This window comes from Triticum urartu, chromosome 4A, assembly GCF_056163025.1.
Source record: "Triticum urartu cultivar PI428250 chromosome 4A, HENAU_Tu73, whole genome shotgun sequence".
NCBI classification, from domain to species: domain Eukaryota; kingdom Viridiplantae; phylum Streptophyta; class Magnoliopsida; order Poales; family Poaceae; genus Triticum; species Triticum urartu.
In genome coordinates, this window is record NC_141876.1 from 246419974 (window position 1) to 246436119 (window position 16146).

Here is a 16146-nt window from a genome sequence, read left to right on the forward strand (position 1 = left end):
TGTATGGATAATAGTGGGTTCTTCATGAGGGTCATTATTGGCAAAATCGTTAAAACCTTCCTCAAGAGTATTGCTATCTTTTTCAATGATAAACTCCCCAGATTCAGACATGGTGGCAACAAACCGATCTAGCGAACAAGCAAATGAAAAGACGAACTTAAGAAAAGTGAATAAACAAGCAAATCTTTTTGTGTTTTTCTGAAGATGTTTTAGAAGTGGAGGAGAGGAAAACGAGAGGTAAATGGAAAATAATGTAATGCAAGAGATGAGAGTTTATGGTGGGTACTTGGTAGGCTTGATGGAGAACCTCCCCGGCAACGGCACCAGAAATTCTTCCTGCTACTTCTTGAGCTTGCGTTGGTTTTTCCCTTGAAGAGGAAAGAGTGATGCAGCAAAGTAGATATAAGTATTTCCCTCAGTTTGAGAACCAAGGTATCAATCCAGTAGGAGGTACATGCAAGTCTCCAATCTATGCACCTGCACAAACAATCTAACACTTGCACCTAACACAATAAAGGGGTTGTCAATCCCTCCACAGCCACTTGCAAGGATGAGATCTGATAGAGATAGATACAAAAGATTACCAAAACGTAAAACAAAGTAAAAACAAATAAATTATAGCAAGGTATTTTTGGGGTTTTGGTTTGTAGATCTGAAAATATATGAAGGAAAATAGACCCGTGGGCCATAGGTTTCACTAGAGGCTTCTATCTTGAAAGAAAGCATATGGTGGGTGGACAAATTACTGTCAAGCAATTGATAGAAAAGCACAAAGTTAAGACGATATTTAAGGCAATGATTATGAATATAGGCATCACGTCCATGTCAAGTAGACCGAAACAATTCTGCATCTACTACTATTACTCCACACGTTGACCGCTATCCAGCATGCATCTAGTAAGTTCATAAGAACGGAGTAATGCCTTAAGTAAGATGACATGATGTAGAGGGATAAACTCAAGCAATATGATGAAAACCCTATCTTTTTACCCTTGATGGCAATAATACAATACGTGCCTCGCTACCCCTTCTTTCTCACTGGGTGAGGACACCGCAAGATTGAACCCGAAACTAAGCACCTCGCCCATTGCAAGAAGAACCAATCTTGTTGGCCAAACCAAACCAATAATTCGAAGACAAATGCAAAGATATTTCGCTTATACCTAAAGTGAAAGGTGTTGAGCTAATTTCCCAGTTTAGACCTATTGCCCTTATTAATAACTTTGCTAGATTTCCTACAAAGGGCTTTGCCTCTCGCCTTACCCCTATAGCCCATAGAACTATTAGTCCCTTTCAGTCTCCGTTCATTAAGGGACGTTTTATCCTCGATGGGATCCTATGCCTCCATGAGATCGTGCATGACCTTAAAATTCATAAATCTAAACCTTGATTCTTAAGTTGGATTTTGAGGAAGCGTATGACTCGGTCAGTTGGCCCTTTCTACCAAAGGTGCTCCTGGCCAAATGCTTTGATGGGGCCTACATCCATAGGGTAATGTAGTTGGTCTCGGGGGGCCATATTGCGGTCTCTGTTAATGGTTAGATTAGTAACTACTTTGCCAATGGTAGGGGCCTACGGCAAGGTGACCCTGCATCTCCTATCCTGTTTAACTTGTTGATGATGCCTGATCTCGTATTCTCTCTAGAGCGGCTTCTCATGGTCACATCTCTCATGTCATCTCTAACCTCATTCTAGAAGGGTACACCCACCTCCAATACACGGATGACACTATTATTATGGTAGACCTAAATGACTCCTATCTTGCTCACCTCAAGTTTATTCTTCTTTGCTTCGAAGCCTTATCGGGCCTCAAGATTAACTTTACTAAAAGTGAAGTCATAGGTACTGGTGTGGATGATACTGAGGCCTTAAGGGTGGCCCACCTTCTCAATCTAATCATCCTAAAACCAAAGCTTGGCACATTATTTTTATAATACAATGGATATATAAGGGGATAATTATTTACAAAGAAACTTCCATGAAAAATTCTACATTGTTTCTGTGAGCATGAACACAAGTGCTCAAGGTCGACCCTCACTTCTTCAATGCATATCTTTCCAATCACTTCTCTTTTTGAAAAACTTTTTAGGCATGAGACGCAAGTAAATTATTTTTTTGGTATTTTCATTCTTTAAAAAAAAATGTATGTTTCACCCACACCTAAACAGAAACAAAAAGGAAAAATAAAATCTACTTAGTGAAGAAAGCAAACAAGCATACACGAGAATATCAACCCCACGCTATTGCTCCCCATCAACGGCGCCAGAAAAGAGCTTGATAATCCCCAAGTGCAGGGAATCATCAGAGCAATTTCCAAAGGTGGAAGTCATAAGTATGGAGTGTCGAACCCACAAGGAGCTAAAGGTAAGATCGATATTCTCTCAAGCCCTATCTGCCACTGATACGACTCTACGTACACCAAACGTTTGCTTCCAACTAGAGATGAGAAATAAAACTACGTTGTGGGTATGAAGTGGATAACTTTATATGATATCGGAGAGCTAAAATATAAAAGTAGGTGCTATTATCATAAAGTTAGAATATATTACTAAATATTATAAATAGCGAGTGTGGAATAATGGTGGATCGCTGTGCGGAATTGTCCTAGGCAATTATTAACACGACCGTTAGTGGTCATTGCCATTTCATATGAGGGAGAGGCATAAGCTGACATACTTTATATACTTGGATCATATGCACTTATGATTGGAACTCTAGAAAGCATCCGCAACTACTAAAGATCATTAAGGTAAAACCCAACCATAGAATTAAAGCATCAAGTCCTCTTTATTCCCATACGCAACAACCCCCTTACTCGGGTTTGTGTTTCAGTCACTCACCAACCCACTATAAGCGAATCATGAACGTATTGCAACACCCTACAGTGGGAATCCCTCACGCTTGCGCGAAACGGAGGGCACCATAGGACAGCATCAAAATAAAACATACAACTCATACCAATCTAGATTATCAATCAACCCAAAGACAAAGGATATCTACTCAAAACATCATAGGATGGCAACACATCATTGGATCATAATATGTGGCATAAAGCACCATGTTCAAGTAGGGATTACAGCGGGGTGCGGGAGAGTGGACCGCGTAAAAGAGATGAGGATGGTGATGTTGATGAAGACGATCACCGCGGCGATGATTCCCCTCCCGATGGCACTCCGGTACCACCGAGAGAGAGGAGGAGAGGTTCTCCCCCTTGTGCTCCTCCTCCATGGACTCCCCTGGATGGGGAGAGGTTCTCCCTCTGGTCCTTGGCCTTCATGACGATAATGGCCCCTCCGGGATCCTCCTCCATGCCCTCCGGTGATGATGGCCCCCTCCGGCAGGGTGCCGGAGAGGGCCTAGATTGGTTTTCGGTGGCTACAGAGGGTTCTGGCGATGGAACTCCCGTTCTAGGTTATTTTCTGGAGGTTTCTGTATTTATAGGAATTTTTGGCGTCGGTCTCACGTCAAGAAGGTGCCCGAGTCGTCCACGAGGCAGGCCCACGCGCCCCGGGGGGTGGTCGTGCCCCCACCCTCGTGGACGGCCCGGGACTCTTCTGGCCCAACTCTTTTACTCCGGGGTCTTCTTTTGGTCCATAAAAAATCATCAAAAATTGGCACGTCAATTGGACTCCGTTTGGTATTCCTTTTCTGCAAAACTCAAAAACAAGGAAAAAACAGAAACTGGCACTGGGCTCTAGGTTAGTAGGTTAGTCCCAAAAATCATATAAAATAGCATATAAATGCATATAAAACATCCAAGGTTGATAATATAATAGCATGAATACTTCATAAATTATAGATACGTTGGTGATGTATCAGAATCCCCAAGCATAATTCCTGCTTGTCCTCGAGTAGGTACATGGTAAAAGAAATAATTTATGAAGTGTGAATGCTAGCAAGTGCATAAGTTTCATCAATGATAGTTCCAATCACTTTTTCTAGCATCATTATGTATCATAACAGTAGCTCATCTTCATAAAACATTTCATGATCAAGTAACAAGCTATTCACATGTTAAAGTATAGATCATAAACTTTCTTGAAACTAACAAACTATATTCTTAGTCATCAAACAATTGCAATTCATCTTATTTTCAGGAAGGGTCTATGTCAGAGCTTTGATTTAGCAAACTCCACATACTCAACTATCATTTAATCTTTCATAATTTCTAACACTCACGTGGTATTTATGGGTTCAAAGTTTTAATCGGACACAGAGAAAGATAGGGGCTTATAGATTTGCCTCCCAACCTTTTACCTCAAGGGTAATGTCAACAATAATAGTTCATGATAACTTACATCCAATTGAATATATATATATCAAGATCTTTCCAACACAATGCTTGCCAAATGATAAAATGTAAAAAGGAAAGGTGAAGATCACCATGACTCTTGCATAAGGGTAGAAGCTAAAAGTAAAAGATAGGCCCTTCGCGGAGGGAAGCAGAGGTTGTCATGCGCTTTTATGGTTGGATGCTCAAAATCTTAATGCAAAAGAACGTCACTTTGTATTGCCACTTATGATATGGACCTTTATTATGCAGTCCATCGCTTTTATTTCTTCCACATCACAAGATCGTATAAAGCTTATTTTCTCCACATTAACAGATCATACATATTTAGAGGGCAATTTTATTGCATGCACCGATGACAACTTACTTGAAGGATCTTACTCAATCCATAGGTAGGTATGGTGGATTCTCATGGCAAAACTAGTTTAAGGAATGTTTGGAAGCACAAGTAGTATCTCTACTTGGTGCAAAGAGTTTGGCTAGCATGAGGGGGAAAAGCAAGCTCAACATGTTGGATGATCCAAGACAATATACTTTATTTTGGATATAAGAAAACATAACCCATTACATTGTCTTCCTTGTCCGACATCAACCTTTTAGCATGTCATATTTTAATGAGTGCTCACAATTACAAAAGATGTCCAAGATAGTACATTTATATGTGAAATCTCTCTTCCTTCAATATTCTTCCATGAATTGTTCAAGTGACCAATTCTACGTTTGCTAACTTTCAATAAGTTTACTACCTATACTTATTCTATGTGAAGTCATTACTCCCCATGGTATAAGCATATGAAACATATATAAATTCAGATTTATGATATTCAATTATTCAACCATTTACTCATAGGATATATGTGAAGCACGTGAGTAAATGACAAACTACTCCAAAAAGATATAAGTGAAGGACACTAAGTGGTCAAATAATTAACTAGCCATGGGAGGATTCCCCCTTTTTTCATTCAAGATTTCAGATCCAGTGATTTTATTCAAACAGCAAGTAAAATTGAAAATACGCTCCAAGCAAAACACATATCACGTGACAAATAAAAATATAGCTCCGAGTAAGGTATACCGATAGTTTTTTGAAGACGAAAGAGGGGATGCCTTCCGGGGCATCCCCAAGCTTAGGCGCTTGAGTATTCCTTGAATATTATCTTGGGGTGCCTTGGGCATCCCCAAGCTTAGGGTCTTTCCACTCCTTATTCTCCTCATATCGAAATCTCACCCAAAGCTTGAAAACTTCAATCACACAAAACTTAATGGAACTTCGTGAGATATGTTAGTATGATAAAGAGTAAACCATTCACTTTGGTACTGTCAAGGACAAGGCTCATAATTTTTCTCACACAATGCCTACTGTACCATATCATTTCTAAAATTTATATTGAGAAATATAAGTCATAGAAACTAGAAAACAAGCAAACTATGCAATGAAAACAGAATCTGTCACAAACAGAACAGTCTGTAATGATATGAACACTAACCATACTTCTGCTACTCAAAAAATTATTAAATAAATTGGTGAACGTGCTAAATTTGTCTATTAATCTTCTGCAAAAAGAATCACCACCAAATCACTCTTCTGTAAAAAATGGCAGCTAATCTCATGAGCGCAAAGTTTCTGTTTTTTACAGCAAGATCACATTAACTTTCGCCCAAGTCTTCCCAAAGGTCTTAGTTGGCACTTTATTGAAAAAAAAACGATAATGCATGACTAATACAGTATCTTAATCATGGGAACACACAAAATAAGGTTAAATATTGGGTTGTCTCCCAACAAGCGCTTTTCTTCAATGCCTTTTAGCTAGGCATGAAGATTTCAATGACGCTCACATAAAAGATAAGAATTGAAACATAAAGAGAGCATCATGAAGAATATGACTAGCATATTTAAATCTAACCCACTTCCTATGCCTAGGGATTTTATGAGCACATGATTTATAGGAACAAGAATCTACTAGCATAGGAAGGCAAAACAAGTATAACTTCAAAACTTTAAGCACATAGAGAGGAAACTTGATATTATTGCAACTCCTACAAGCATATATTCCTCCCTCATAATAATTTTCAATAGCATCATGAATGAATTCAACAACATAAACATCACATAAAGCATTCTTTTCATGGTCTACAAGCATAGAAATTTTTCTACTCTCCACATAAGCAAAATTCTTCTCATTCGGAATAGCGGGATCACTAATTCCTAAAGTTGACACTCTTCCAAACCAACTTTAGATGATAGTATTATTCATAGTCCAAACGATATAAGTGAAGTTCATGGAGGATTCTACAATTAATATAGACTAACAAATATCCAAGCTCAAAGTGCATAAGTGAAGCACACGAAGCATACTATAAAACCATACTCAAAAGATTTAAGTGAAGCTCAAAGAGCAATTCTATAAGATCATACTTAAAAGATATAAGTGAAGCACACGAAGTATTATATAAATTGATGAAGGTACATCTCATACTATCATGGTTCTTAAATAAAAAGAAAAACACAAATGACACAAATCATGTGAACAAAACAAAAACCGAGATATACCGATATTTGTTGAAGAAGAAAGATGGGATGCCAACCGGGGCATCCCCAAGCTTAGATGCTTGAGTATCCTATGAAATATTTACTTGGGGTGCCTTGGGCATCCCCAAGATTGAACTCTTGCCTATCTTTATTCTTCTCATATTGATAGCTCATCGATCTTCGAACACTTAATCCACATAAAACTTTAACAAAAACTTTGTAAGATCCGTTAGTATAATAAAGCAAATCACTACCTTTAGGTACTGTTTCAAACTCATTCCAATTTCATATTAGAACTATATATACTGCATTCCAACTTATCTATGGTTATACCCTCCGATACTAGCCATAGATGCATCAAAATAAGCAAACAACACACGAAAAACAGAATTTGTCTAAAACAGGACAGTCTGAAGTAATCTGGAGGTTTAGTAAACTTCTGTAACTCCAAAAATTATGAAATAAATTTGAAAATTTGAAAAAATTATACATAAGTAATGTGCAAAAAGTTTCAGACCCATTTGACGTTTCATTAAAAAATGTAAAATCACGCGCTACAGCCAAAGTTTCTGTTTTTGTTCTGCACATAGTAAACAAGCAATCTAATCATCCTAAAACCAAAGCTTGGCACATTATTTTTATAATACAATGCATATATATAAGGGTATAGTTATTTACAGAGAAACTTCCATGAAAAATTCTACATTGTTTCCGTGAGCATGAACACAAGTGCTCAAGGTCGACCCTCACTTCTTCAATGCATAACTTTCCAATCACTTCTCTTTTTGAAAAACTTTTTAGGCATGAGATGCAAGTAAATTATTTTTTTGGTATTTTAATTCTTTTAAAAAATGTATGTTTCACCCACAACTAAACAGAAACAAAAAGGAAATACAAAATCTACTTAGTGAAGAAAGCAAACAAGCATACACGAGAATATCAACCACACGCTATTGCTCCCCGGCAAGATAATCCCCAAGTGCAGGGAATCATGGTAGCAATTTCCAAAGGTGGAAGTGATAAGTATGGAGTGTCTAATCCTCAAGGATATAAAGGTAAGATCAATATTCTCTCAAGCCCTATCTGCCACTGATACGACTCTACGTACACCAAACATTTGCTTCCAACTAGAGATCAGAAATAAAACTACGTTGTGGGTATGAAGTGGATAACTTTATATGATATCGGAGAGCTAAAATATAAAAGTAGGTGCTGTTATCATAAAGTTAGAATATATTACTAAATATTATAAATAGCGAGTGTGGAATAATGGTGGATCGATGTGCGGAATTGTCCTAGGCAATTATTAACACGGCCGGTAGTGGTCATTGCAATTTCATATGAGGGAGAGGCATAAACTAACATACTTTATCTACTTGGATCATATGCACTTATGATTGGAACTCTAGAAAGCATCCGCAACTACTAAAGATCATTAAGGTAAAACCCAACCACAGCATTAAAGCATCAAGTCCTCTTTATTCCCATACGCAACAACCCCCTTACTCGGGTTTGTGTTTCAGTCACTCACCAACCCACTATAAGCGAATCATGAACGTATTGCAACACCCTACAGTGGGAATCCCTCACGCTTGCGCGACACGGAGGGCACCATAGGACAGCACCAAAATAAAACATACAACTCGTACCAATCTAGATTATCAATCAACCCAAAGACAAAGGATATCTACTCAAAACATCATAGGATGGCAACACATCATTGGATCATAATATGTGGCATAAAGCACCATGTTCAAGTAGGGATTACAGCGGGGTGCGGGAGAGTGGACCGCGTAAAAGAGATGAGGATGGTGATGAGGATGGTGATGATGATGGTGATGTTGATGAAGACGATCACCGCGGCTGTCGGTGTCAAAACCGGCGGATCTCGGGTAGGGGGTCCTGAACTGTGCGTCTAGGAGGATGGTAACAGGAGGCAGGGGACACAATGTTTTACCCAGGTTCGGGCCCTCTTGATGGAGGTAAAACCCTATGTCCTGTTTGATTGATATTGATGATATGGGTAGTACAAGAGTAGATCTACCATGAGATCAAGGAGGCTAAACCCTAGAAGCTAGCCTATGGTATGATTGTTGTTCGTCCTACGGACTAAAACCCTTCGGTTTATATAGACACCAGAGAGGGATAGGGTTACACAGAGTCGGTTACAATGGTAGGAGATCTACATATCCGTATCACCAAGCTTGCCCTCCATGCCAAGGAAAGTCCCTTCCGGACACGGGACGAAGTCTTCAATCTTATATCTTCATAGTCCAGGAGTCCGGCCGAAGGTATAGTCCGGCTATCCGGACACCCCCTAATCCAAGACTCCCTCAGTAGCCCCCGAACCAGGCTTCAATGACGACGAGTCCGGCGCGCAGATTGTCTTCGGCATTGCAAGGCGGGTTCTCCTCCAATTTCCGTGTACCTATCGAATAATGTCCCGTTTCTTGTAAATGTAGCGCTCCTTGGCTTCTACGCCCAATAATAGCTGTCTTCCACATGTCAAACAAATACGAAAAGTCAGGGTGTTTTTATATTTACACCCCTAGCCGCGTGAATGAGCCGCCTATTTAAGGGGACGAGGATTTAGATCCAAACCACACCTTCTCCCCTCCGCGAGTATTCATCAGAGCATATCCGACACAGGTCCATTCTATCATGGCCGGCTGCCGCAGCTCCTCCTCTCGCCCTTCCAGCCCTCAGCCTGGAGATTGGGAGAGATGCTCCATCCCGCACAGCAAGCTAGCGACGCTCCAGACCAAGGGATTTCTCCCCCCGGCCTATATGGTCCCGGTTCGAGCTGGACTTGCCACCTATAATGGCGGAGAGCAAGCGGAGAGCGCCCCCAATCCCTCCAAAGGAGAGCGGGTATGCCTTGTCCCTTACTTAGTAAGAGGGCTCGGATTTCCAATTCATCCGTTTCTCCGGGGGCTCCTGGAGTTCTATGGCCTCCAGCTGCACAACCTTACGCCTGCCTCCATATTGCATATCGCGGGCTTCGTAGCCCTTTGCGAGCTGTTTTTGGGCTGCGAGGCTCATTTCGCGCTGTGGAAAAGGCTATATTGCCTTATGCCCCGTTCTCAGAAGGGATCAATATATCAAGTGGGCGGAGCCGAAGTGTGGCGCATCGCTGGGACCGGATATCTATCCGGAACTCCAAAGAAAGCGTCCGAGGACTGGCCTTCGGAATGGTTTTATATAGAGGACGTCCCGCTGCCGGATCCTGTCCGAATAGGCCTCGCTGAGTTCGACAGTGCTCCCCTAAAGAAGCGCCTAAGCTGGTGTCCATGGAGCCCTCAGAGGGAAAGCGACAAGGACGTTCTTTACCTGATGGGCCGGATAAGATTGTTAGCTCATTCCGGACTGACCATGATCAGGGTCATGGCTGTATGCATCATGCGAGGGGTGCAGCCGCTCCAGTATAGAGGCCACCCCATGTGGGACTTCAACGGGGAGGACGACGCCACCCGCCACGGCCGTAAGGGGCCGGATTCGGCTGCCGCTCTAATAAAGATCTTGTCCGCTTTGTACAAGGGAGAAGAGGAGGAATTTCTCCGCGTCAACCCACAGGGTGGATTTTCTATGTACAATCCCCCAAGTTGGGTAAGTGGACACTTTTACTTGCCCATCCGTTTTATATTCCCATCGTTGAATATTCAGTCTAATGACTTCAACGCAGGAACTGCGCCAGGCTGTTAAAGAAATAAACAGCCCTCCTCCACAACCTAAGGATCCGGGACGGTCCCTCGACCCGGCCTCTCAAGAGGATCCGGACTTATCTGTGGAGCTGATTGATGGGGTGTTTCATCAATTGAGCAGGGACAACGCCTTGGTGGCCATTACGGCCGATTACCCAGGGCTACTCCCAGCCTCACAGGTAACTAAGACCAAAGTCCCAGCACTTTGAAAAGGGATCTATCCTCGCGTGTTTTCGATTGTCGTATGACAACCGTGTTTTGCAGGGGAGGTCCTTGAGACGGGAGGCCGAGCCTGTGGCGACTAGCCAACGAGGGGCAGCAAGGCCCCGCGGGCTGAAAAGAAGTGCAGTCCGGACTGAGACGCCGGCGCAAAGGTATAACGCGCCATGTTATTCCCAGGTGCTATTCCTTCAAGGCATATTAACGCTCGTGCTCTCTTCAGGACGAAGAGACCTCGCCGGACTATATCCGGAGGGGTTGCCAATCGCGCCTCCACCAGCCAGGCTCCAAAGCATGGTCCGGAAGCGGAGGCGAACACAAGGCGCGCATCGGACGCTCCTCCGACAGAGGATGCGGACAGGCTGTCTGCCACCAATTCCGAGGTGGAGAGTGCCATGAACCACAGGCGTCGCCGGACAGTTCTTCGTGATGCTTGTTTGTCCCAAGAGGCATTGGATGCCTTCAATTCGGGAGATGCATACCTCCGTGTCGCTCAAAATGGTCTAGCCAGAGCCACGGAGCAGTATGTAGAAGACATACGGGTAAGAAAATTTTGGTAATTATATATATACCAGTAGCCCCCGAGACTTGAAACAGTTAGAATAACTGATTTAAGGATCATTTGTTATGCAGGTTCTTATAGAAAAGAATACCCTACTGTCCCAGGAGCTGGAAGAGTGCAAAGCCCAACTTGAGGCTGCACTAGCCGCGGCAGGGGAGCCCAAGGAGACCCCCTCTGGTAATATTCGCTTCGAAAGATAAGTATTTTGCGAAGTGCGGCATGGGTGAAAATCTGACAAATGAAGTTGCAGATGGCGCCGGATTAAATCCGGAAAAGCAACAACTCCTACGCCGGCTGAAGGCTGGTGAGAGTGTGCTGACAAAGGTGAGGCGGGAGAAGAACGATCTCCAAGATGCCAACACCAAGCTGCGCGTTGAACTGAAGGATGTCCGTGCCCAGCTGTTGGACTCCGTTAAGGAGAATCAGCGGCTCGACGTGGCATATTTAGTAAGTGCTTAAACGAACTTTGAAAAAAGAGTTCGGTGAGGAAGTCGACTAACAGAGTAATGTCTGTAGGTATGCTAACAGGTCGTCCTGTAGAGGAAATGCCTGGTTCTATGAGTGACCTTCTTCCCGAGCTCTCACAACTGCACGAGCAAGTTCGGCAGGTGATGCAAGGTGTCGCCCAGGCCTTGTGGCCATCCGTCTCCATGCCCGAAGGCCTTGGAGAGCTTGTAGAGAAGCTGAAGGGAGCGCGGCGGCGCTTCCGATTGTGGAAGATGTCGGCCTGCCGTCAAGGCGCCAGGGAGGCCTGGGCCATGGTGAAGACGCGGTACACGAAGGCTGACCCAAACCCCATGGCCGAGGTCGGACCCGTGGGGCCCGATGGGAAGGAGATCCCTGTGAGCTTAGTATACGGCCAAGTAGAATTGGCCGCAAAGTATTCCCAACAGGACTATAAGCTAGGCAGCCTGTTAGATGGTATTGAAGAGGAATACAATCAGCCAGATTGACTATGTAATTTTAAATTGACATGTGTAATTCCTTCTAGCCGGATTGTAGATCGTTTGTCATGGCCGACCTTTTCGCTTCAACCTCGGGACCTGATGGTCCGGAGTGTGTCCGAATACCCTCGCGGTTATATAAGAACTGGGGTATGCATGGAGACCAGGCATAGGGGTCATTAGTGCTTGAACAGACAAGTGCCCAACTAGTTATGTTATATTACATGGTTAGTAAGAAACATCTTCCAGGGAGAATAGTTCCGTTAGGGGTTCCTTTCCCCGGGAGGCATGCCCTAAAGTGCATGTCCATTCTGCGAAAAGAGATGCGGGAAAAACATCTGGGGGCGTATAGATAAATAAGTGAAAAAAAGATCATCTTTAGTTCACCAACCGAATATTCCCTTAAGAACGCTAGCTTTTGGCTTCACCCAGTCTGAGGTACACATCCGGCTGACCCGGCAGTAACAATCGCAGAGGTGCTCCCTTTACCACCTAGCCGAACAATCGGGAACGTAGGGGTAAGCACAGGAGCCAGGCAACCCAGCTTGGCCAAAACTTAAGTTTTATCGATGCATATAATGGTGAATAAAAGGTACATGCGGAAGTGTGACACATGTGTTGGGCATGAAGCCCGTATAAATAAGCTTCTGTTTAAAGAAGCCCCCAGGTTTAAGGAGCGCGGATAGCGCGTCACTTTATGAGCCTTTAAAGGCTATAAGAGAGAGGGGGGAGAAGGAGAGAAATGTAAGACAGAAAGTATATAAAAAATGGACAGAGGAAGGATACGAACACAGAGTCCGGTGATAGGCATAGAATCTTCGGAGACGGGCTGCGTTCCATGGGTTCGGCTCGAATCGGTTATCCGATGCATCTCGCAGACGGTATGCTACACCAGTCAGGACTTGGTCAATTATGAAGGGACCTTCCCACTTGGGCTTAAGTTTGTCATTTTTCTTGTCCGGCAGGCGTAGAACTAATTCGCCAACATTGTAATTTTTGGCCAGTACTTCTCTGCTTTGGTGTCTTCGAGCCTGCTGTTGATAGAATGCGGAACGGGCTTTTGCGACGTCACGCTCTTCCTCCAAGGCGTCCAAACTGTCCTGCCGATTGAGCTCGGCTTCTATTTCTTCGTACATGCGCACTCGAGGTGAGTCATGAATTATGTCGCAGGGCAAAACTGCCTCTGCGCCGTACACCATGAAGAATGGTGTGTATCCGGTGGTGCGATTCGGCGTGGTCCGCAGCCCCCAGAGTACGGAGTCGAGCTCCTCTACCCAGTGCATATTAGATTCCTTAAGGGACCGCACTAATCTGGGTTTGATGCCGCTCATGATAAGACCATTTGCACGTTCGACCTGGCCGTTAGTTTGTGGGTGATAGACGGGAGCATAATCGAGCTTGATGCCCATGTTTTTGCACCAGAGTTTTACCTCGTCGGACGTAAAGTTCATGTTGTTATCAGTGATGATGCTGTGGGGGACGCCGTAATGGTGTACAACCCCGGATATAAAGTCTATCACCGGTCCGGATTCGGCCGTCTTAACAGGCTTGGCTTCTATCCATTTGGTGAACTTATCCACCATGACCAGTAAGTATTTTTTCTTGTGGGTTCTTCCTATAAGGGGTCCAGCCATGTCAAGCCCCCAAACCGCGAAGGGCCAAGTGATGGGGATAGTTTGGAGGGTGGTGGGTGGCATATGGCTTTGGTTTGCAAAGACCTGGCAACCGACGCATCGTTGGACTAAGTCCTGGGCGTCTGCCCGGGCCGTCGGCCAATCAAAGCTTGTACGGAAGGCCTTGCTTACAAGGGACTGAGCTGCAGCGTGATGACTGCCGAGTCCAGCATGAATTTCAACCAGGAGGTTCCGCCCTTCCTCTTCGGAGATGCACCTTTGAAGGACTCCGGTAGTGCTTTTCTTATAAAGCTCTCCCTCATGGACTTTATTGGCTTTAGATCGCCGCACTATGCAGCGTGCCTCATTTTGGTCCTCGGGGAGTTCCTGCCTAGTAAGGTAGGCGAGGAATGGTTTTGTCCATGGGGCGATGATAGCCATTATTATGTGGGCTGAAGGTGTTATTTTATTGGCAGAGCCTCCAATTATGTCAGAGTGTTCGGTCTCGGGCAGTGCGGTTGGGTCTGGGCTGTTATTGCCGGGTTCCCCTTCCCATATTACGGATGGCTTGAACAACCTTTCCAAGAAGATGTTGGGTGGACTACGTCGCGTTTTGCGCCGATGCGTGCCAGGACATCTGCCGCCTGATTATTTTCCCGGGCTATATGGTGAAATTCGAGCCCTTCGAACCGAGCTGACATTTTTAGGACGGCGTTGCGATAAGCTGCCATTTTTGGATCCTTGGCATCAAAGTCTCCATTTATTTGGGATATTGCAAGGTTCGAGTCCCCGCGCACCTCTAGGCGTTGAATGCCCATGGATACTGCCATCCGGAGACCATGTAAAAGGGCCTCATATTCGGCTGCATTGTTGGAGTTTGTGTACATTATCTGGAGTACGTATTGAACTGTGTCTCCTATGGGGGACGTCAAAACGACTCCAGCCCCTAGACCGGCCAACATTTTGGAGCCGTCGAAGTGCATGACCTAGTTGGAATATGTGCTGTACTCTTTAGGGAGTTCGGCCTCCGTCCATTCTGCGACGAAGTCAGCCAAAACTTGTGACTTGATAGCTCGCTGTGGCTTGTAAGTTATGTCGAACGGGAGGAGCTCAATGGCCCATTTTGCAATCCGGCCCGTCACGTCATGGTTGTTTATAATATCGTTAAGTGGCACTTCCGAGGCTACTGTTATTGAACACTCTTGAAAGTAGTGTCGCAGCTTCCGGGATGCCATAAATACCGCGTACGCAATCTTTTGATAATGCGGGTACCGTGACTTGCACGGAGTAAGGACAGTGGACACATAGTAGACCGGCTTTTGAAGGGGGAATTTGTGTCCGTCCGTTTCTCGTTCAACGACGAGCACTGCGCTTACGACCTGATGGGTTGCTGCAATGTATAATAGCATTGGTTCGCCAATGTTTGGCGCGGCCAGGACTAGGTTTGTTGCCAAGATGGCTTTTATTTCATCGAGTCCGGCCATGGCTGCATCCGTCCACTCGAAGTGTTCGGTGCGCCGAAGGAGGCGGTAAAGGGGTAGGGCCTTTTCTCCCAAGCAGGAGATAAAGCGGCTTAGAGCTGCCACGCATCCAGTTAATTTTTGTATTTGTTTGAGGTCCTTCGGGATATCCAATTGTGATAGAGCTCGGATCTTGGCTGGATTTGCTTCAATTCCTCTACCAGATACAATGAAGCCCAAGAGCTTTCCGGCTGGAACGCTGAAAACGCATTTTTCCGGGTTGAGCTTGATGTCGTATGTTCAAAGGTTATCGAATGTTAGCCTCAAGTCGTCTACTAGAGATTCGACATGTCTTGTTTTAACGACCACATCATCTACGTATGCCTCCACTGTTTTGCCGATCTGGTTTGCCAGACATGTCTGACTCATGCGCTGATATGTTGCGTCAACGTTTTTGAGCACGAAAGGCATTGTGTTGAAGCAGAATGGGCCGAATGGTGTGATGAATGCCGTTGCGGCTTGGTCTGACTCTGCTATCTTTATTTGATGGTAGCGGGAGTATGCGTCGAGGAAACACAACGAATCGTGTCCTGCCGTAGCGTCGATAATTTGATCGATGCGGGGGAGAGGGAAGGGATCCTTTGGGCAAGCCTTGTTAAGGTCTTTAAAATCAACGCACAGGCGCCAGGATTTGTCCTTCTTTGGTACCATCACCAGGTTTGCTAGGCAGTCCGGGTGTTTTATATCTTTGATGAATCCGGCCTCCAATAGCTTGGCTAGTTCCTCTCCCATGGCCTGTCTCTTAGGTTCGGAAAAACGCCGAAGA